We start from the raw sequence: 20,000 nt of genomic DNA on the forward strand, positions 1-20,000 counted from the left end.
TTTCAAGAGCCAAAACGATTAATGAAAATGAGCTATCCTTGCACTGGAAACAGGACCCAAATGTTTAAATCAGAGCGCGCTCTACTAATAGCACTCAATGCCCAGGTAGTAAATGTTACAACAGTATTGAACTGAGTGGCAGAATAAATCTATCACGAAATAACAAATATACGTATATACGTACGTATATATGCGTATATACGTACGTACATACAATACATACATGTACGTTCGATCTTACAAGCAGAAGGGGAATACTAAGTAAAGTGGAGTAAACATATTTTTATTAGTACGGATTTTAACAGAAGTGACCCAAACACCTAGAGTTGCTGCTGTTTCAATCTCAGATCGTAAAATATAACGTGCATGTGTGTGAGTGTGTGTGTGCATGTGCGCACACATACACACACACACACTCACACACATATTCTAGAAGAAACACCATTCTCCAGGTCCTTTACTGTCAGTTCATGCAATATATATCTCGTCGCTTTGCATATAAAATTGCACTGTCCAATTTGTTCTTTTGTACTTTAACATGACATGCGACGAACAGGAATGAATTTTTGTCTCAAACTAAAATTTCATTTTGAATTATTCTCGCTCAGTATTCAAAGGAAGGTGGGTTTTTTGTCTATTATTATCATTATTATTATTATTATTCAGTAGGTTTTGTGGTGCTAAAACTGCTTTAGGGCTTTAAATTGCATCTGAAACTTAACATTTAAATTTCATTTCTTCTGTTTCAGTATGGTTCTTTTTTAAAAAGAAAAAAGAAACTATTTTTCTTAATTCAGTAGGGTTTTCTTTGTTAAAACTGCTGCAGGGATTTTAATCATAAATTTATATTTAACACTAATTATTACGCTCCACATGTAACTGTTATGCTTTTCAGAAAATGATTCTACATTTAAAATTTTCGTTTCAGCTTGTCAACTACAGAGCCTGTATGTGATCGCTTGTAACGGCCAAAATTCCTCATCAAACGTTGCACATGTAGTCACCTCACGATGTCCGCCATTTTTTTTTGTTAAACATTTCCAGTAAAGAAGGAAACGTAAAATATTTAAATTTAAGCATTTATAAGAAAGTCCATAATATAAATAATGAAATAACTTCGATCGAATGATACTGAAATAACAAAGGAAAACAGAAACACAATTATGCGAAATAACTTTTAAACATTTGTAATAATAAAGACGGAAATAAATACATACTGAATGAATGGGAACGACAAAATTATTGAAATAACTTTGAAACATCGAAATTATAAAATAACGAAATGTGAAAATACATTTATTTCTATTTAGGCTCAAGGCACGAAATTTGTGGAGAGGGGGCTAATCGGTTACATTGACCCCAGTGTTTAACTAATACTTATGTTATCGACCCCAAAAGTCGAACTCGGCAGAATACGAACTCAGGACGTAAAGCGGGAAGAAATGCTTCTAGGCATCTTGCTCGACGTTACTAAGCCAGCCCACTGCCTTTAATATTTTTTCTACTCTAAACAGAAGATCTAAAATTCTGGAAGAGGTGGGGGGGGGGGGGCTAATGGATTGCATTGACCCATCGCCTTTATCACTGCTATAATGAAATGATAAAATTATAATTGTGATAAACTCATGATAAAACTATGGTTTCTATATAATCCCAAAATAAAGTTAGACTGATGGGCCAGAGTGACATTATAATGAATCTAAGTTTAAAGATACGGGTAGAAATTAAGAGAGAAAATGAGCCCTGATAATGAGAATTGTAGAAAATGAACAAAGAAGGTTTGGTGAATGGACAATAAAAGCTACATTTGTTTGAAATGTTAAAATAGGAATTCTTAACATTTTCACTATCATTATTCATTGATCTAAAATGTTGTTTGGGGTTTTAAGGTTGCGTACACTGATATGCTTGCATTAGCGTTATACATATACATATATGTGTATGCATATATGCACATATATATACATATATGTGCATGTATGTATGTATATATGTAAATATATATATATACATATATATCATACATATTATATATATGGATATATATATATGTACATATATACATAAATACACACGCACACGCACGCACACACACACACACACACACACACACATATATATATAATTGTTTCAGTCGTTTGACTGCGGCCATGCTGAAGCACCACATTTAGTCGATCAAATCGACCCTAGGACTTATTCTTTGTGAGTCTAGTACTTATTCTATCAGTCTCTTTTGCCTAACCGCTAAATTACGGGGACGTAAACACACCAACATCGATTGTCAAGTGACGATTGGGAGGACAAACACAGAAACAAAGACACACTCATATATATATATATATATATATATATATATATATATATATATATATATTTGTTTATATGATGATATCTCCACAATGTGTTGATGAGAAAAGCATGTAATCGCTACCAATATAGCAAGAGATTTCTCCCCAAAGATTTCTCAGATGTACCCATTATCCAAAACACACGTTTCTCTGGTTTAAATGAGTTATAAATTACAGTATGACCAGGTATTATAGTATATTATAGTATAATATTAGGTCTTAAGGCAGGCCATATCAATGTATAATTTACCAATAACAGTTGTGATTATTTGCTAAAGTTTCTAGAGATAATATAATATAGATTTCCATTGTAATATGTGATTGTTTATAATTAATTTATAATATTATGAGGGGTTTTCTCCCTTTGACGGACCTTTATTTAAGGAGGAATTTATTTAACGAGTTATTTAAGGAGAAATTTGAATATGAACTAGACTTAGAGACAATGATTTTGGTATTTACTTTTTGTTCTTTACCTTTTACCCTGAAGATTTGTAAGGTGAATTATATATTTGACTTGAATTTGACAGTTAAATATAGCTTTAGACAGAAATGTTGACATGGGAAAAAATTTCAATAATAATGGATATCAGCGTCAAAACTCTCTTTTAAATTTTAAATTTGATATATATATATATATATATATATATATATATATATATATATATATATATATATATATATATACGACACGCTTCTTTCAGTTTCCGTCTACCAAATCCACTCACAAAGCTTTGGTCGATCCGAGGCTATAGTAGAAAATACTTTCCGAAGGTGCCACGCAGTGGGACTGACCCTGCACTATGTGATTGGGTAGCAAGCTTTTTACTACACAGTCACTCATGCGCCTTTATGTATATGTGTGCATAGAATTTACTTATTGAATTTATTTACTGATACGGTTGTATATAGGGTAAATGTGTTTGAAAGTTGTGGTTTCTTTGGTTTGTTTGTTCCCAAACAACACTTATTTTACTGCTGTTGACACCGCCGGATTGAATGGTACTGCCCAGGTGTCGAAACCATAATGATATCCGTGGAGCAGCTGATGATGGAGGTACATTGGATTGTTGGTAAGGCTGTTTTTTTGGATATGTGGTATAGTATTATAACACATCCTTTTGATATATGTATGCACATATATACATATATACATAGAGAGAGAAAAAGTGAGTGAGAGAGAGAGAAAGAGAGAGAAAATACAGGAACAAATTTCAAAGAAAGACGCGATGATTAGGTTCTCGTTCAGCAAAGGAGAACGAGTGGGCTAATTACGACGTTTCGAACGTTGACCTTCCTCGGCATGTAGCTGGAGAGAGGAAAAAGAGGAAGGAACGACGAAAGAAAAAACGACAAAAATATAAAAAGATAAAGCGATAGAGCCAACATGTACTCGTTATCTTACATGGCTGTTAATTGACCGGAAGTACAGGGCCAGCCAGATCTGGTCTTCAAATGCAGGGGAGGGCAGGTGAAGTGCCTGAATTGTGTGTGCCTTATGTCTGTGAATAGAAAGTGGTATAGTCTTGTGGGTTCGAGTCTTCTATGTATCGTGCTGTTGTATCGAGTCTTCTATGTATCGAGCACGTACATATGTGCGTGATGTGTGTGTGCGTGCGTGTGTGTGTGTGTGTGTGTGTGTGTGTGTGTGTGTGTGTGTGTTTGTGTGTGTGTGTGTGTGTAATTCAAACGTATACATTCATATAAACATAGTAATATAGGATGAACAGACTTTGTAATAATCTACTATTAATATTATGTAAACTGACAGGGTATCAGTTGAATTTCAGCTGCCCTACACCTAGGATCTATATATTTGCAGATACTTAACTTCCGATTTTTATATATGGGCTTCTCAGATATTTTACTTAGGTCCTTTCGTTTCTTTGAAAAGTACATCGTAAAGCATTATCCGGATTTTTAATTCCGTACAATATCGTATCCTTGACGAACAACATTCTTGATAACTCAACTACTTGAGAGCGTATTTCCACCCAAGAATTTCTTTCTACATGGAAGAATGGACTTTTTATTTTCTTTATTTATATTGTGCGTCAGTGTTGATTTGTCCCAGGGTTTATGCATAAAACTTGGGACGAGCTCTCAAGTTTGTTAATGCATCACTGCAAAACGTATTATCAGAAATGAATCCGGATATATCTAATCGGAAAGTGGAAGAAAAACAAATACAAGAAATTCATTTATGCTTACATTGGCAATCCGACCATATTGCCTACTATTGATTTATGGGATCACACGTCGATCCATTCCTATTTTCATTCATACATTCTTTATACCATCTTTCTTCTTATTTATTTTTTTTTTTCATTTATAATTTGTCCTTTATCAACCTACCGCTTTTCTTCTGCAGAACTGAACATGATAAAATTTTGGCTGTATTGTTATCATTGATGGTGGCAAAGATACTACTGGTGCTGGTGCTGGTGCTGGTGTTGGTGATAATAGTGGTGGTTTTTGATGGAGTTGGTGGTGGAGTCATCATTCTCTTGGTCGTTTCGAGTTACTTTTCTGCCAATCAAATTTGTCATGAACCAATATTTGAGAACGCAGCACGCCATAAAAACATCGTCGTCCAACTGTCGTATGTTCAGCCATTAACACAGCGACACATCAGCTAAAAGCAGAGACAACTCCGAAGAAAACGGAACTGGGCGAATAAAAACACCACCATACAGCAATCCATATCTCGTCTCGTCCTTTTCTTCTAATCCGTTACATCATCTGAAAGTCTTCTTCAGTTGTCACCTAACTTATTTTCTACTCCCCACTTACAAAGTATTTCTTTCTTCTCTTCGTTTTTAGTCTAGTCCCTGCCTCTTTGTGTATATATATATATATATATATATACACGCACACACACACAGGAGAGGGATATTTTGAAAAAGGGAAGGCGGGCATGGGAGGTGAGAGAAGGATAAGCATATATGCAGAGGCATCCATAACGTATATACTTAGACATACATGCACATTTGTATATATATATGTGTGTGTGTGTATGTGTGTGTGTGTGTGTGTGTGTGTGTGTGTGTGTGTGTGCATTTATCTATATCAGTCTATCTATCTAGCACTATCAATCTATATAGGTAGATAGATAGATAAATATAGATATAGATATATGCATATGTATATATGTGTATATATATACATATATATATATATATATATATATATATATATATATATATATATATATATATATATATATACGTACCTATATATATGCATATATGTATATATATATATATATATATATATATATATATATATATATATATATATATATATATATACCTATATATATACACACATTGAAAGAATTTTCATAAGTAAAACAGCAGTTAACAGAATTAGAGTTTACACAGCATGAGAACACATGCACGTAAATATATAGGTGTGTGTGTGTATACGTACATACGTTTATATGTGTGTGTGTATGTATATGTGTATATATATATATATATATATATATATATATATATATATATATATATATATATAACTACATATATATATATATATATATATATATATATATATATATATATATATATATATACATATATTTATATACATACATACTTACATACAGATACGCATGTCCAGGAAATCTTGATATTAATTTTGTCAACCAAGTATGAGCATTTTCTCTTTTTATATAAAATTCTTATTAAAGAGATGCTGAGTTGCCTAATGCTACATGTTTGGAGATTTGCGTAGGAGACGTGCAGTTCTTAATATGTTGTTAAAGTTTTAGGACAGAACCGTATGGAATCTGCCGTCATATTTAAATCCAGCTGCTATTAACGGCGTGAGTTCTAATGAATCTCTGCTCCGTATCAACAAGGGAACTTCAAAGTGGTTGTAGATGTCATTGTTGCCGTTGTTGATTTAGTTGTTGTTGTTGTTGTTGCTGCTGCTGCTGCTGCTGTTGCTGCTACTGAAGATGCTACTGCTACTGCCGTTGCAATTGTTGTTGTTGTTGTTGTTGTTGTTGTTGTTGTTGTTGTTATTTTTGTTGTTGCTGCTTTTCCCACTCCAGCTTTGATTGAGCAAACATATCTACATTTATATTTATATTTTGTAGACGTATCAGCAAGCATGTGGATATGAAAATGAGTTTCATAGATATATAGACAGATAGAAAGAGAGAGAGACAGAGAGACAGAGACAGACAGATAGATAGATAGATAGATAGATAGATAGATAGATAGACAGATATACATACATTCATACACATTTACATATATACACATATAAACATATATACTTATATACACATACATATAAACATATATACTTATATACATATTATTTGCAACTGCATTCACACACGGAAGGAAAATGCTCTCGATACATAATGTAGTAACTTCTCTGAATTTATACCATCGTTACTCAGAGTTTCTTACGCCGTAGGTAAATGCCGCTACGATTGTTCAAACGATCATGTGAAAGATGGCGAAAGATGTTAAATCTACATGTGCACATATTAATTACGTGATCCGAGTTGTTTCGTTCTACAAATTTTCCGTTCTTCACTTGTGTATTGTAGAGGAAAAAGTCTAGACATAGTTACCTTTATGGTGAATTTTCTGCTAGGCTGAAGGCAATTCATTAGAAACGACTTCCATGGGTTGTAATATTCGACCGTCAAGGAATTTTAGGATTTTTGCAAAGAAATCAACAGCCGATGGCGACACTTGTACACTGCCTCCAATTCCTGGTTAAGCCGGTTGCTTCAGAATGTAGAACTTTTCGTTTAGACAACGTCTGCTATTCTTTGCTCAGTACACTTTGAACATATCAATTAATTTTGATGTCATTATAAGGCATATAATCTTTGTTTACATGCCTCAGGTGACAGATAATCTAGCCATAGATGATTAGAGTTTGATTTGAGGAGTATTTGGTTACTGCTTTTAACAGGTTGAGCGCGGTTTCCTATATTCTGAAGCAGGTAATATTGATCTAACTTTTACGAATGTTATCCCTAATGCTTTACTGTACATGTAATGGCTATGTTTAATGTAATAAGAAAGTGAATGGATGTAAAAACACCGTCAGTAGCGTGCTTAGTTTCACACGGAAAACTATCATGGCTGTCGCTTCTCACTCACAAGAAAATATCAATATTGACATTTATGAATGTGCGTTGTACGTTGATTTCATTACTTGATTGACCTATGGTAAAGAATCAATATTCTGAAAATTAAATAAAGAGGAAAATTAATTAGATCAAAAAAATTTAGTTTTAAGCTTGCTGCAAATTGCAGCGAATTATTTACTATGAACGCTCATACTCTGTGACGTTTGAATGAATTTCTCATTTTGTGAGTCCACTTTGCAAACAAGAGGAACATGTTCCTCTCCGTGTTCATGCAACCGAGAAACTTCTAGAATCAGCATACATTGCAGTTATTTCCGAGGTTGTATGTTTACACCCTTGCGCTTCATCAGTCATGTGGAAACTACGGCCTACTTAATGATGAGCCATGTTACATGCGGACCCCTCCTCGTAAAAGGTTGCCCATGCCTGCTCTATTTGATTGTGATATAGTGTATATCTCTGTCATTTGCCTTCCATTTCAACTTCATTTGATTTTGACCACGAATCAGTGTTTTGTGAGTATCGGGTCTTGCATAAATTTTGAGTAAACTCGAAATACGGGTTTTCCGCGTCATCAATAATTTACTCCTTCGTCGGTTTTATATAACGATCATTCAACTGAAATCTTTCCCTAAATGGACTTTTGATTATAGTGTTATAGTTACATTTGTGGTGTGATGACTACTTCTGGATTTCTGATTATCTGCAGGATACTTTTTACTGCATGTTGCCTAAACAACTATAACTGACATTGATAGAATTACTATTAAAAGTGTTGTGATATCAAACAAGGAGGTCTGAATGCATCAAGTTTAGGGAGCTCCTAGCTATATTTTCTGATATATTTATATACTATGTATAATTCATTTACTCAGTGGTTTTTGTTGGAGGCCGTTCTGCATATTTTAGCTTCTCATTGGAACAGATTCTTATTCTGTTGTACGGTGAAACGGCTTTATTAAATGTTTCTCTGTTTAATGATAGATTAGAGATATGTCTGCTAACGTTGTTGGTAATGTGGCTAATGATTATAAACAAGTGGTTAGAACCTTTATAAATGTATATATTTAAGCTTTCGGCTTACTGTAGGGGTAAGACTTACTTTTGTTGAGGGTTAGTACTACGTTTAATTTAGTCTATACTAGAATTTCCACGTCAAGTACTTAGCAACACAAGCTTATATAAACCATCCTTTCTGTTTTTTCTTTGTTTTAGCTGTTGACGTCAGCATGCCGTGAGTATATAATTTTCTTCAATATATACTGACAATAAATAGAATATGTACGTAACGATGCGATAATAATTTTTATTAATAAATATATGTTTCAAGTGTTATTTTATTTCTTTACATCACCATTATTAATATGGCTATGTAGTTAGACCTTTGTTTCCCAACTATATCATTCTGGATTCAATCCCACTGCATGGCATCTTCGCCAATTGTCTTCTACTCTGGCGTCGGGCCGACCAAAGCCTTGTGAGGGGATTTGGTAGACAGAAACTGAAAGAAGCCTTTCGTATGTATGTGTATGTTTGAGTGCGTGTGTGTATGTCGCTCTATCTAAGTCTGTTCTCCACTAACGTTTGACAACCGGTGATGGTTTCTTTACGTCCCCGTATCTTAGTATATCTTAGTAAGGACTAAACAATGGATTGAATGAATATTTTCATATCTATTCTTACGGATTATACATGTGTGCGCGCGCATGTGTGTGTGTCCGTGTGTGTGTGTGTGTGTGTGCGTGTGTGTGTGTGTGTGTGTGTGTGTCTATGTGTGTATGTGTGTATGTTTGTGTATGTGTGTATAGGCATTATTTCACATTTTACCTCTTTATTTTTCCTTCTCTTTTGTTTATTCTCAAATATTCTTCGCGCTCTTTTCATTCAGTCTCACCTATCCCCTATCTCATTATCCTTTTCCTTTTTTCTCTCATCTTCTCTTTATTCATTTTTTCTTCATCTCCACTAATAAACTCCTCTCCGTCTTTCACTTTCTTCCAGTCAGCTATGAACTTTTCAGCAAATTCATACAATCCCATCTTCCTCCAATTCTCTCTGTCTGTCTGTCTCTCTATATCTCTCTCCCTCTCTCCCCCTCTCTCTCCCTCTCTCCCCATCTCTCACTCTCTCTCTTTCTCTTCCGTTCTTTCATTCTGTCTATCTTTCCCACCCTTTCACTTTTCCCCTTTTCTTGATCCGACACTACCAGGAACTATGCTGACGTTACTTTTCTCACAGTTCCAAACGCTATCCTTATCACTTCACTCTATGTCTTCCCTTTAATCACACCCTACTACAAAAGCCATCATGCACCTCACCACAACCAATAGCTAATCTGCATTACATTAACAGCTTTAATTGAGAAATATTAAGCTTTCACTTCATACATTACCAGCCAATCATTGCAAATATCATCAAGAAATACAGGATTTGCTGAACAAGATGGCTGCTATTATTACACTTTTCCTATCGGTAACGTTGTCTATCTATCTGTCTGTCTCTCTGTCTGCCTGCCTGTCTATTTATCCATCTATCTATCTACCTATCTATCTATCTAGTAATATGTGCATGGGAGCATTCGTCTGTTTGAGTATATGTACATATGTAATTGTGTAAATGTGCATCACACATATACACACACACACACACACACACACACACACACATATATATATATATATATATATATATATATACGTATATATATATGTACATATATATATATATATATGTATGTATATATATATATATATATATATATATATATATATATATATATATATATATATATATATATATATATATATATATATATATATATATATATATATATATATATATATATATATATATATATGTATGTATGTGATTATTCAGTTTTATTTAAAGATTTCTTGCCAATAGAGAAAGCCGGTTTCTAACCTAGGTCCAAGGCTCCCTTATTGGAACTTCAACATCAACAACAGGGAATTGTTGTTTGTACGTACGTATATACGCATATATGTATGCATGTATGTATGTATGTACGTATGTATGTATGTATGTATGTATGTATGTATCCATGTATGCATTATGTTTGCATGTATGTATGTATGTATGTAGGTAGGTAGGTAGGTAGGTAGGCAGGTAGGTAGGTAGGTAGGCAGGTAGGTAGGTAGGTAGGTAAGTAGGTAGGTAGATAGGTAGGTAGGTATGTTTTGTTTTATGTATGTATTCTCATGCATATAGTTGCATATCTAGACATGCTCAGATATATTTAAATGATAAACTTCTGGAAAGTTTTACAGATTTTTACAGTTCCAGTGATGGATTGGATTGGTTTTGAGAAGCCTAATTTCTCAATATTGGTATTTAGGCAGTGTGTTACATATCCCAGAACCCCAATGATTACAGGTATAAACCTGTACTTATAATCTGGATAGAGTAACTGCAGATTTTTCAATAGTTCAGCGTTGGTGTTCTCTTTTTCACTGATCTTCGGCTTATGTTAACAATCGCTGGGCATCTAGTTTCCACGACTGTACACAGTTTCTTTCCTCTATCCAAAATCATTATATCAGCTCTGTTGTGCATACATTTTATTGAGGTTTTCATTGGGACATTCCACCAGTACTCCTTTTTATTATGAGTGGCTATGACTTCTACCATACTGTGGCTTCTTATTTCTTTGTCCTCGGGGTTATCCTTCCGATGGATTTCATTATAGATTGTCCTAGCTACATCATGTCTCATTGGTAGATAATACCGTGATGACATTTTCGGACAATTGCTTATGATGTGGGTAATATCTTCAGTGTGAACTCCCCAAAGTCTGCATCGGGGGTCACATTTTACTGCTTTGCCTGCATGTCTTTTTTAAATCATGTATTCGGTCGATATTTCCTGTTCCTGGATTGCAGATGCATATCTTTCAAAATAGGAGGTAATAATCAGGCTATCGGTCCATGTTAGACTGTTTTGATGATCGATGTCACTATCATCTCGGAGCTTTCTACTAACATATTCATGCATAGTATTCTGCTCATAGAGGCTCATCCATTCATCTGATGATACGTTGCGGTAGATTCGTGGGCATGTACTAAGGTTATCAGACAAGGAATGTTGCTCAAGGAGCCATATGCTGTTATCAGTGTCATGTATGCAAACTTGGTCAAGGGATGCACTTTGACACTTGGTGTTTAAAAGATGTTGCTGAAGGGATATGATGCGACATTCAAAGGTATTTTGGATCGATGTTAATCCTTTGCCACCTTGTTTTCGTTTTAGGTAGAGGCGGTCTACGTCACTGTTTATGTGGAAATTATGTGTGCTTGTTAGTATTTTTCGGCTTTTCAAATCGATGGCTCGGATCTCATCAAGCATTCAATCAAGTAGCCCAATTGTTGGCTTGAGCACTGGCACTGCAAACACATTGTGTGCCAGTGTTTTATTGAATTCAGAGAGTTCTGAGGTCCAAATTCTCTTTATTCGGCTGTAATATTCTTCAGTGACACATGTTTTGTTACAGGTGCCATTGTAAATAATGTATGTATGTATGTATGCATGCATGTATGTATGCATGCATGTATGTATGCATGCATGTATGTATGCATATGTGTGTATGTATGTATGTATGTATGTTTGTATGTATGTATGTATGTATGTATACATGCGCGCATTTGTGTATGTGTGTATGTATGTATATGTATGTATATCTTTTACTATTTACTTGTTATTCCTACTTTATCTTGTAGCTTCAAGATTTCGATGATGTTATCGTCTATTTTTAGAATAACATTGTAGGTACGTGTGAGAAACTGGATCTGGTCAGTTTCAATATACAACGGGTATAATATTTGGGCTGGATATGGCTAGTTTAAATGCTAAATGGTCCGTTCAGCATATGCGTCACCTTGTGGAATGCCCTCGTGGCTTTCGGCTCACATTCTGTACATATTGTAATGGATTAGATAATCGTTATCTACACAAACAAGATATCTGTGCTTTTTCACCTTAAATCTTACTACGTATATATATATATATATATATATATATATATATATATATATATATATATATATATATATATATATATATATATATATAACAACAGAATTACTCTTTAATCTAATATCGTTTCCAAATTTCTGGCAGAGGGAATTACGTCACGGTGCTGGTTTCCTCACAGACGGTGCCCAACTGACCCTACTATGCTATGTAGTCGGCAAAATCAAAAACAATGTACATGCGCATATATATATATATATATATATATATATATATACATGCACATTGTTTTTGATTTTGTATATATATATATATATATATATATATATATATATATATATATATAACTGGATTCCACAGTTTCTTTCTACCAAGAATCTCTTATAATACATAAGACATTCGTCGGTCCGGGATGCGAGACTGAAGCCGAAAGAACGTGATCGGATAGTTCCAATGGTTAATCTTCGAAAACGTTCGTTGCTATTTCAAGTTGTTCAGGTCAACGACTTAGTATTCCATACGTATTGTATGTTGTTGTTGTTGTTGTTACCTATATGGTAATTTTTGCAAAAGTAATTATAGCCAACGTTGTTGTTATTTTTGCTGTTGTTATTGTTTCAGTTGTCATTGTTGTTGTTGCTGTTGTTGTTCTGCGTGTTGTAGTTGTTGTGTTTATTGTCTTAGTTATTTATTAACGAATGTTTTGCCGTTCAGACATACAAATCCTACCAGATACCAAAATCTAACAAAGAAAATATCTACACCAATATAAATAAACACAAATACAAACAAACCAAAAACAAATTTTTAAAATGACAATAAATAAAAACAAATAGATAAATAAATAAATAAAAACAAGATGAAAGAAAAAGAAAGAAAGAAACGACGAGATGAGAACGGAAAAGAGAAAATGGCAGAAAAGTAAAAGGTGAAAAATAAAAAATAAAAAATGGCGACCTGGTTTCATTCTTTGTGACCAGCATTTTAAGCGGTCACCCTTTTCAAATGACAGTTTTTCTGTTAATAACTGTAAAGCAGCAAGCGGATCTGTGATTTACACTAATTCTATGTTAGCTATGTAACACAAGGAGCCCACTATGAGGACTAACCTTATTGTGGTAGGGGGAGATGACGGGGGAAAAAAGCCTCTATTAGGGGCAAAAGAAAATTCCCATTGATTTATATACTACTTGGGGTTTATAATTTAAATAGCCGTACAAAGAAGCTAACTAAGCAGGCAATAGAGTGTGGGAAGATGCGATGTTACAAAGAAAAGGAGACAGATGGAGAACTGATAGTGTTTAAGTAGGGGAAAGCATTGGATTGGCTTGTGTGGCGACATTGAGAGTGTATGAGAGGAAGGTTTGCAAAACCTGGAAAACTGGGGAAAGAAAGAGGACATAGATACAGGGAAAGTGAGTGAGTGAGTGAGTGAGTGAGTGAATGGGTGAGTGAGTGAGTGAGTGAATGGGTGAATGAGTGAGTGAGTGAGTGAGTGAGTGAGTGAGTTGTGTTATTGTCTAAGTGAGTGGTGTGAGAGGGTGAATGAGTTAGTGAGTGAATGAGCAGTTGTCTGAGTGAGAGAGTGGTGGGAGAAATGAATGAATGAATGAGTGGGCGAGTGAGTGAGTGAGTGAGTGAGTGAGTGAGTGAGTGCGTGACTGAGTGTCAGAGGAAGTGATTGAGTGAATGAATGAGTGAGGGAATGAGTGAGTGAGTGAGTGAGTGAGTGAGTTGTGTGAGAGTGAGAGAGTGAGAGAGTGAATAAATATGTGAGTGAGTGAGCGAGCGAGTGTGTAACTGAGTAACAGAGTGAGTGATTGAGTGAGTGAGTGAGTGAGTGAGTGAATGAGTGAGTGAGTGAGTGAGTGAGTGAGTGAGTGAGTGAGTGAGTGACTTCATGAAGAAAATGAGTTGAGAAAGAAGAGACAGGCGTAGGCTAAACGACAGATAGTGGCGTACATGAAGATAGAGAGAGAGACAAACAGAAAGAAAGAAAGAAAGAAAGAAAGAAAGAAAGAAAGAAAGAAAGAAAGAAAGAAAGAAAGAAAAAATAAAGAAAAGGACAGACTGGCATACAAACAGAAACACGGATAGAAAGACAAACTGTTAGACAGGTAGACAGATTAGCATACATACAGACAGACAGGCAGACAGAGAGACAGACAGACAAACAGACAGACTGATAGACAAACTGACAGCTAGGCAAACTGTCTGACCTTTTGCAGAGTGAATGGACCAATATATGCTAAAATGGGAAGTGTTCGGTAAACAAGACTTTGTAGCCTAGTGGTGTGTGTCCCTGGATGAAATCGATGAAATTTGACATTACCTAAACAAAACTTACGAAGGAAGTGAAAGAGTGTCGGCGAAATGGAACCGAAAGCAAGAGAGAGAGAGAGAGATTACAAAAGGATATAGACTTCTGCAGTTTTCAGTAAATGTTTAATGTTCTTGTATGATGTATTGCTATTCAATAATGTTTTTAAATTCTTATGATTCAACTTATGATTCAATAAATACATGTGAGTATGTTTACATGCTTTTTGTCGTATTGTTTGATCCCCTGTACCAAACTAAGGGCGCATTAATGATTAATGGCTGCTTTTGTCAAAACGTTCACTTCCCACTTATAAGTCTATTGTTCAATCCCAATGAGTGGCGCCTTTGGCAAGTATATTCTACCAAAGGCTTCAGTTGACCGACAAACCGCACCTGCCGTCTTGAAAAAGATCTGAAGGAAAATCACATTTGGTGATGTAGCCTCCAGATATTGCATCTGAAAATAAAACTGTATACTTTTGGATTGAACACATTTTCGTATGGGTCTGCTTAATCAGGCCTAACTCTAACTAAACAACAACAACATCAATTACAATGACGGCACAACAATTACAAAATAACTGTCAAATTGGTGGTACACATTGTTGTTGTTGGCACTCCGTCGCTTACGACGTCGAGGGTCCCAGTTGATCCGATCAACGGAACAGCCTGCTCGTGAAATTAACGTGCAAGTGGCTTCGCACTCCACAGACACGTGTACCTTTTACGTAGTTCTCGGGGATATTCAGCGCGACACAGTGTGACAAGGCTGACCCTTCGAATTACAGGCACAACAGAAACAGGAAGAAAGAGTGAGAGAAAGTTGTGGTGAAAGAGTACAGCAGGGTTCGCCACCATCCCCTGTCGGAGCCTCGTGGGGCTTTAGGTGTTTTCGCTCAATAAACACTCACAACGCCCGGTCTGGGAATCGGAACCGCGAGTCCTCTGCCCTAACCACTGGGTCATTGCGCCTCCACGGTGGTACACATACGCCTCAGTTATTTGTATAGAGTCCTGTTTTATACGCTGCTCTGTTTTGTTGTTGTTGAGGTTGTTACGGTCATCGTTAAGTTCTTGGTCAACGCTGCTTTATTCCATCAATGATCAAAATTATTTTTAACCGCGTTACATTATCAAATATCTGTTATTAGACAATTGACTGTGCTTTGAGGAATGTTTCATTGCTATTTCTAACAGTTCTAATGACCACATAGAAGACCTATCTCGGTGGATCTCCAGTTACTCCAGCCAGTTTGCCAAATATTGGCCACAAATCTCGGCGGTACGTCTTAAATACAACAAATACAGTTTATTCTGCGATGCTTTAACAAACCTTCTCCCTGCAATGTCTTTTTCTACATTTTGCTTTAAATATAAAAGAAAAGAAAAGATAAACGGTAAAAAGAACCTCATTTCGCTTCATTGTAATACTCCACCCACTTCTTGCTTGCTTTGATTTTTATTGTGTATTTCATTTGTAAAGACATCTTGTAGTAGCTCCTTGCTTCTCGAGAGTTTTAATTTTCGTTTAATTGCTATTGATGTTGCTACTATGTTACTATTAAAGCCGTAGTTATTATTGTTGTTGCCTCGGATGATGATGTTGCTCTTGTAATTGGGCTGTTGTTGTTGTTATTGGAATCTTTGTTTATTTTATTTTTGTTGTCGAGGGTGGACGCTCAGTGTGTGTGTGTGTGTGCTGTCGTGTTTGCTGATTTAGACTTTTCACACTGCATAAATTACTGAATTGAGTATAAATGCGTGTACGAAGGGCTGGTTCTGTGTGTGTGTGTGTGAGAGTGCGCGCGCGCGCATGTGTCAGAGATAAACAGAGACAGGGTGTTAGACAGACAGACATGGGAGGGACTAAATGAAGTGAAAGAGAGAAAATAATGAGTGATTGACAAAGAACGATACAAGACGAAAGAAGTTACAGAGGAAGATTATAGAGAATAAGAGAAATTAGGGGTTAAAAAACAAAAAAAAGTGTTTGTAAAAGAAGGAAGAAAAAAGATCAAGAAAATGAGAGAGAAAGAAGATAAAATATATAAATTGGCTTTTAACTTCAGAAAGAAGTAAAAAGATGAAAAAAAAATTTGGTAACTACTACAGATAAATAATAGACACACACACACACACACACACACACACACACACACACACACACTCACACACACACACACACACACTCACACACACACACACACACACTCACACACACACACACAAACTATAACATAAACATTTAAAAGAAACACAGATTCGAAAATGAGGTAGCAAATCTTCGGACAAAGGTCGTAAATAACCGAAGAATGACGGAAAGAGTAAAGAACTGGGGAGACGAGGCTGGAAAATGAATAAAAAATTGGACACATTTACTGAGAGAGAAGGAGAGGAGAGAAAGAAAGAGAAAAAGGGGGAGTAGAAAAAAAAAGCATAAAGATATAAAATTAAATCAGGCAATAATTACGACCAAAAGTAACAATGGTAATGCCATTAGTTTAAGGAAACAAGACGCAGTGAGAAAGATTCCTCTCTAAGGAAGGAGAAGCAAGAAAATCAGGAAAGGAACAATGTAAATATTAAAATAAATACAAGAACAACATAAAAACAAAGAGCGAGAAAAAGAAGAAAGACAAAACGAAACGAAACAAGTGAGAAATCAGTGAACAGAATGGTGGTGTGGTGTGGTGTGGTGTGGTGTGGTGTAGTGAAAAATAAGTTAGAAAGACATTAAATCAACTGACGAAACGAAAGAGTAAATAAAAATTTAGAAAAATAAAAGAGAAAAATAATCATAATAAAAAGGATACAAAGGAGACGGTTAGACAAAAGAAAGAAAAAAATAAAGGGAGAAATGATGAGAGTTAATTGGAGAAAATGTGATGGAATATTCCCGAATGAGAAACAAAGGAGATTTAGGCAGAAGAGATTAACTGGTCGTAATTAAGAATTTATGATCGATCACAGGTCACGTTTCCTCTGTTAGCTGAGCCTCTCTTCTTATGGCAGAGTCCATTTTTTCCCTCCCAAAATGAACCGCTATTACTAAACATGACGAACATCATTCACACACAACACACACGCACACACACACACATACACACAAACACACACACACACATACATACACACAAAAACATGCATACACGCGCATATATATGTATGCATGTATGTATGTATGTATGTATATCTATGTACACATACATTTATATATTTGCGTGTTTATATAAGCACATGCATAAATATGTATGCATGTATATATATAGACAAATATATATTTATATATGTATATCTTGCGTGTACGTCTATTACTGTTGAGTTTAGAGCCTCGTGTAGATTGTCTTCATCCAGTCTGCTTCCAGTATAGTGTTTCGGTTACTATAAATGTGTGTGTGTGTATGAATGCGTGTGTGTGTGTACACACATACCCACATATATATAGGTGCGTAGAAATAACAAACGTCTCTACAAAATACATATATTATGTAATACTTTGATATTTGCAACATCCCTCGTACGCTCGCACTCACCCATACAGCTACTTAAGTAACATTAGATGGCCATCCCACATAGACAGCATTTACACATACAAATAAGCACGACGTTCATATATACATATGTACATTTGTACACTCACACACGATAACAGAATAGAATAAACACCATCACTTTGTCAGGCATTGACTAGCTAAGACTGCATTATCTATATGAGTTATATCAAAATGGACAAAGGACGAAAAATGGCTGACATGACTGTCTGTAGAGCCTTCAAAACTGCTGGTGTAAAAGGAGAAAGATCTTTACCTCTTCAAACTAAAAGTAACAACGTTAATGCCATTAATCTAAAACAGGGGTGGGGTAACATTTTAGGGTGGTGAGCAAAAATTTACAAAGAAAAAGGTCCGCGAGCGCATCACAAGATCTGTGTAGATCTTGTATATATCTATGTATAATTTGATATACATTAATAAAGATAAGTTTAACACATTAAATTAATGCATAACATCTTCATTGACGCTGCCACTGAATTTAAGACATTTATATTATTTATGAGGTTTCTATATTTTTCAGCTACAGTGTAGTTCGGTCTCAATGTGTATTTTATGGTGAAAACAAAATTTTCATTCCAAATGGCAATTATCAGACGAGTTTTTGTTCGAATCTAACCGTTTAAAGTCGGAGTGGAAATGCGACCTATGTCGCAAATAGGCATACGAATATTGTATTGATTTTATAAGTGAAAAATTTACTATATTTTTTATATATGAGTATATCAGCCAGCAGTCGAAATAACATGGGCTTGCAGGTGCAATTGCGCCCGCGGGCGGAGGTTTCCCCAACCTTTGTCTAAAGAGACTAGATACAATGAGAAACATTCCTTTCAAAAGAATGAGAGGCAAGAAAAAACAGTAAAGGAATAACGTAAATATTAAAACAAATGCAACAAAATGAAGGAACAAAAAGGAAGAAAGACAAAACAAAATGAAGAAAGACAAAACGAAACGAAGCAAGTGAGAATTCAGTAGACAGAATATCGGTGTGGTGTTATCCGAAAATCTACAACAAAGTGCATTTCGTTGAAAGCGCCCAGATATGAGATGTTGGTGGTGTTAAAGAGTGATGGATTGAGTTTAACACTGAAGAAATTATACATTCCATCCAACGGGCTTCTACTGTCTCCGTCAATTCGATTTCTCTCACAACACTTGTTTCAATGTATCATGCTGTGAAATCGTAATCCGAAACGCACAAGCGAAATTCATAACCACAAGGCAATGCTCCTTAATAAATTAAATTTGAATAGTAGAAATTAGTAAAATATTAGAAGGAAGCATTTAATCGCTTCTTATTTAAACATAAAGCAGATTTTAGGGGAATTGATTTGTTGAGTATATGGATCAGAGCACTTGGCTGGTATTTTATTTTATCAATTCCAGGGAGAAGAAAGTAAACTTCGATGGGGATTTTTAAGAACCAGAACAAATACCGCGAGCTATTTTATTCAACCCTCTAACGATTCGACCAAACCAGTGCTTCAGAAAACATTTAGTCATAAAGAACACACTAAATAATATAGAGTTATGATGTTAGATTTTGATACTCCTGTTCAAAAATAACAGACAGTAAAACATTGTTTTCATTTATTGGCTTGTATAAATTAATACAAGTTAAATAAGTTTGTAATATATTAACGTGTATTTTAGGATACCATTACG

This window comes from Octopus bimaculoides, chromosome 5, assembly GCF_046866305.1.
Source record: "Octopus bimaculoides isolate indiv1 chromosome 5, ASM4686630v1, whole genome shotgun sequence".
Taxonomy (NCBI): Eukaryota; Metazoa; Mollusca; class Cephalopoda; order Octopoda; family Octopodidae; genus Octopus; species Octopus bimaculoides.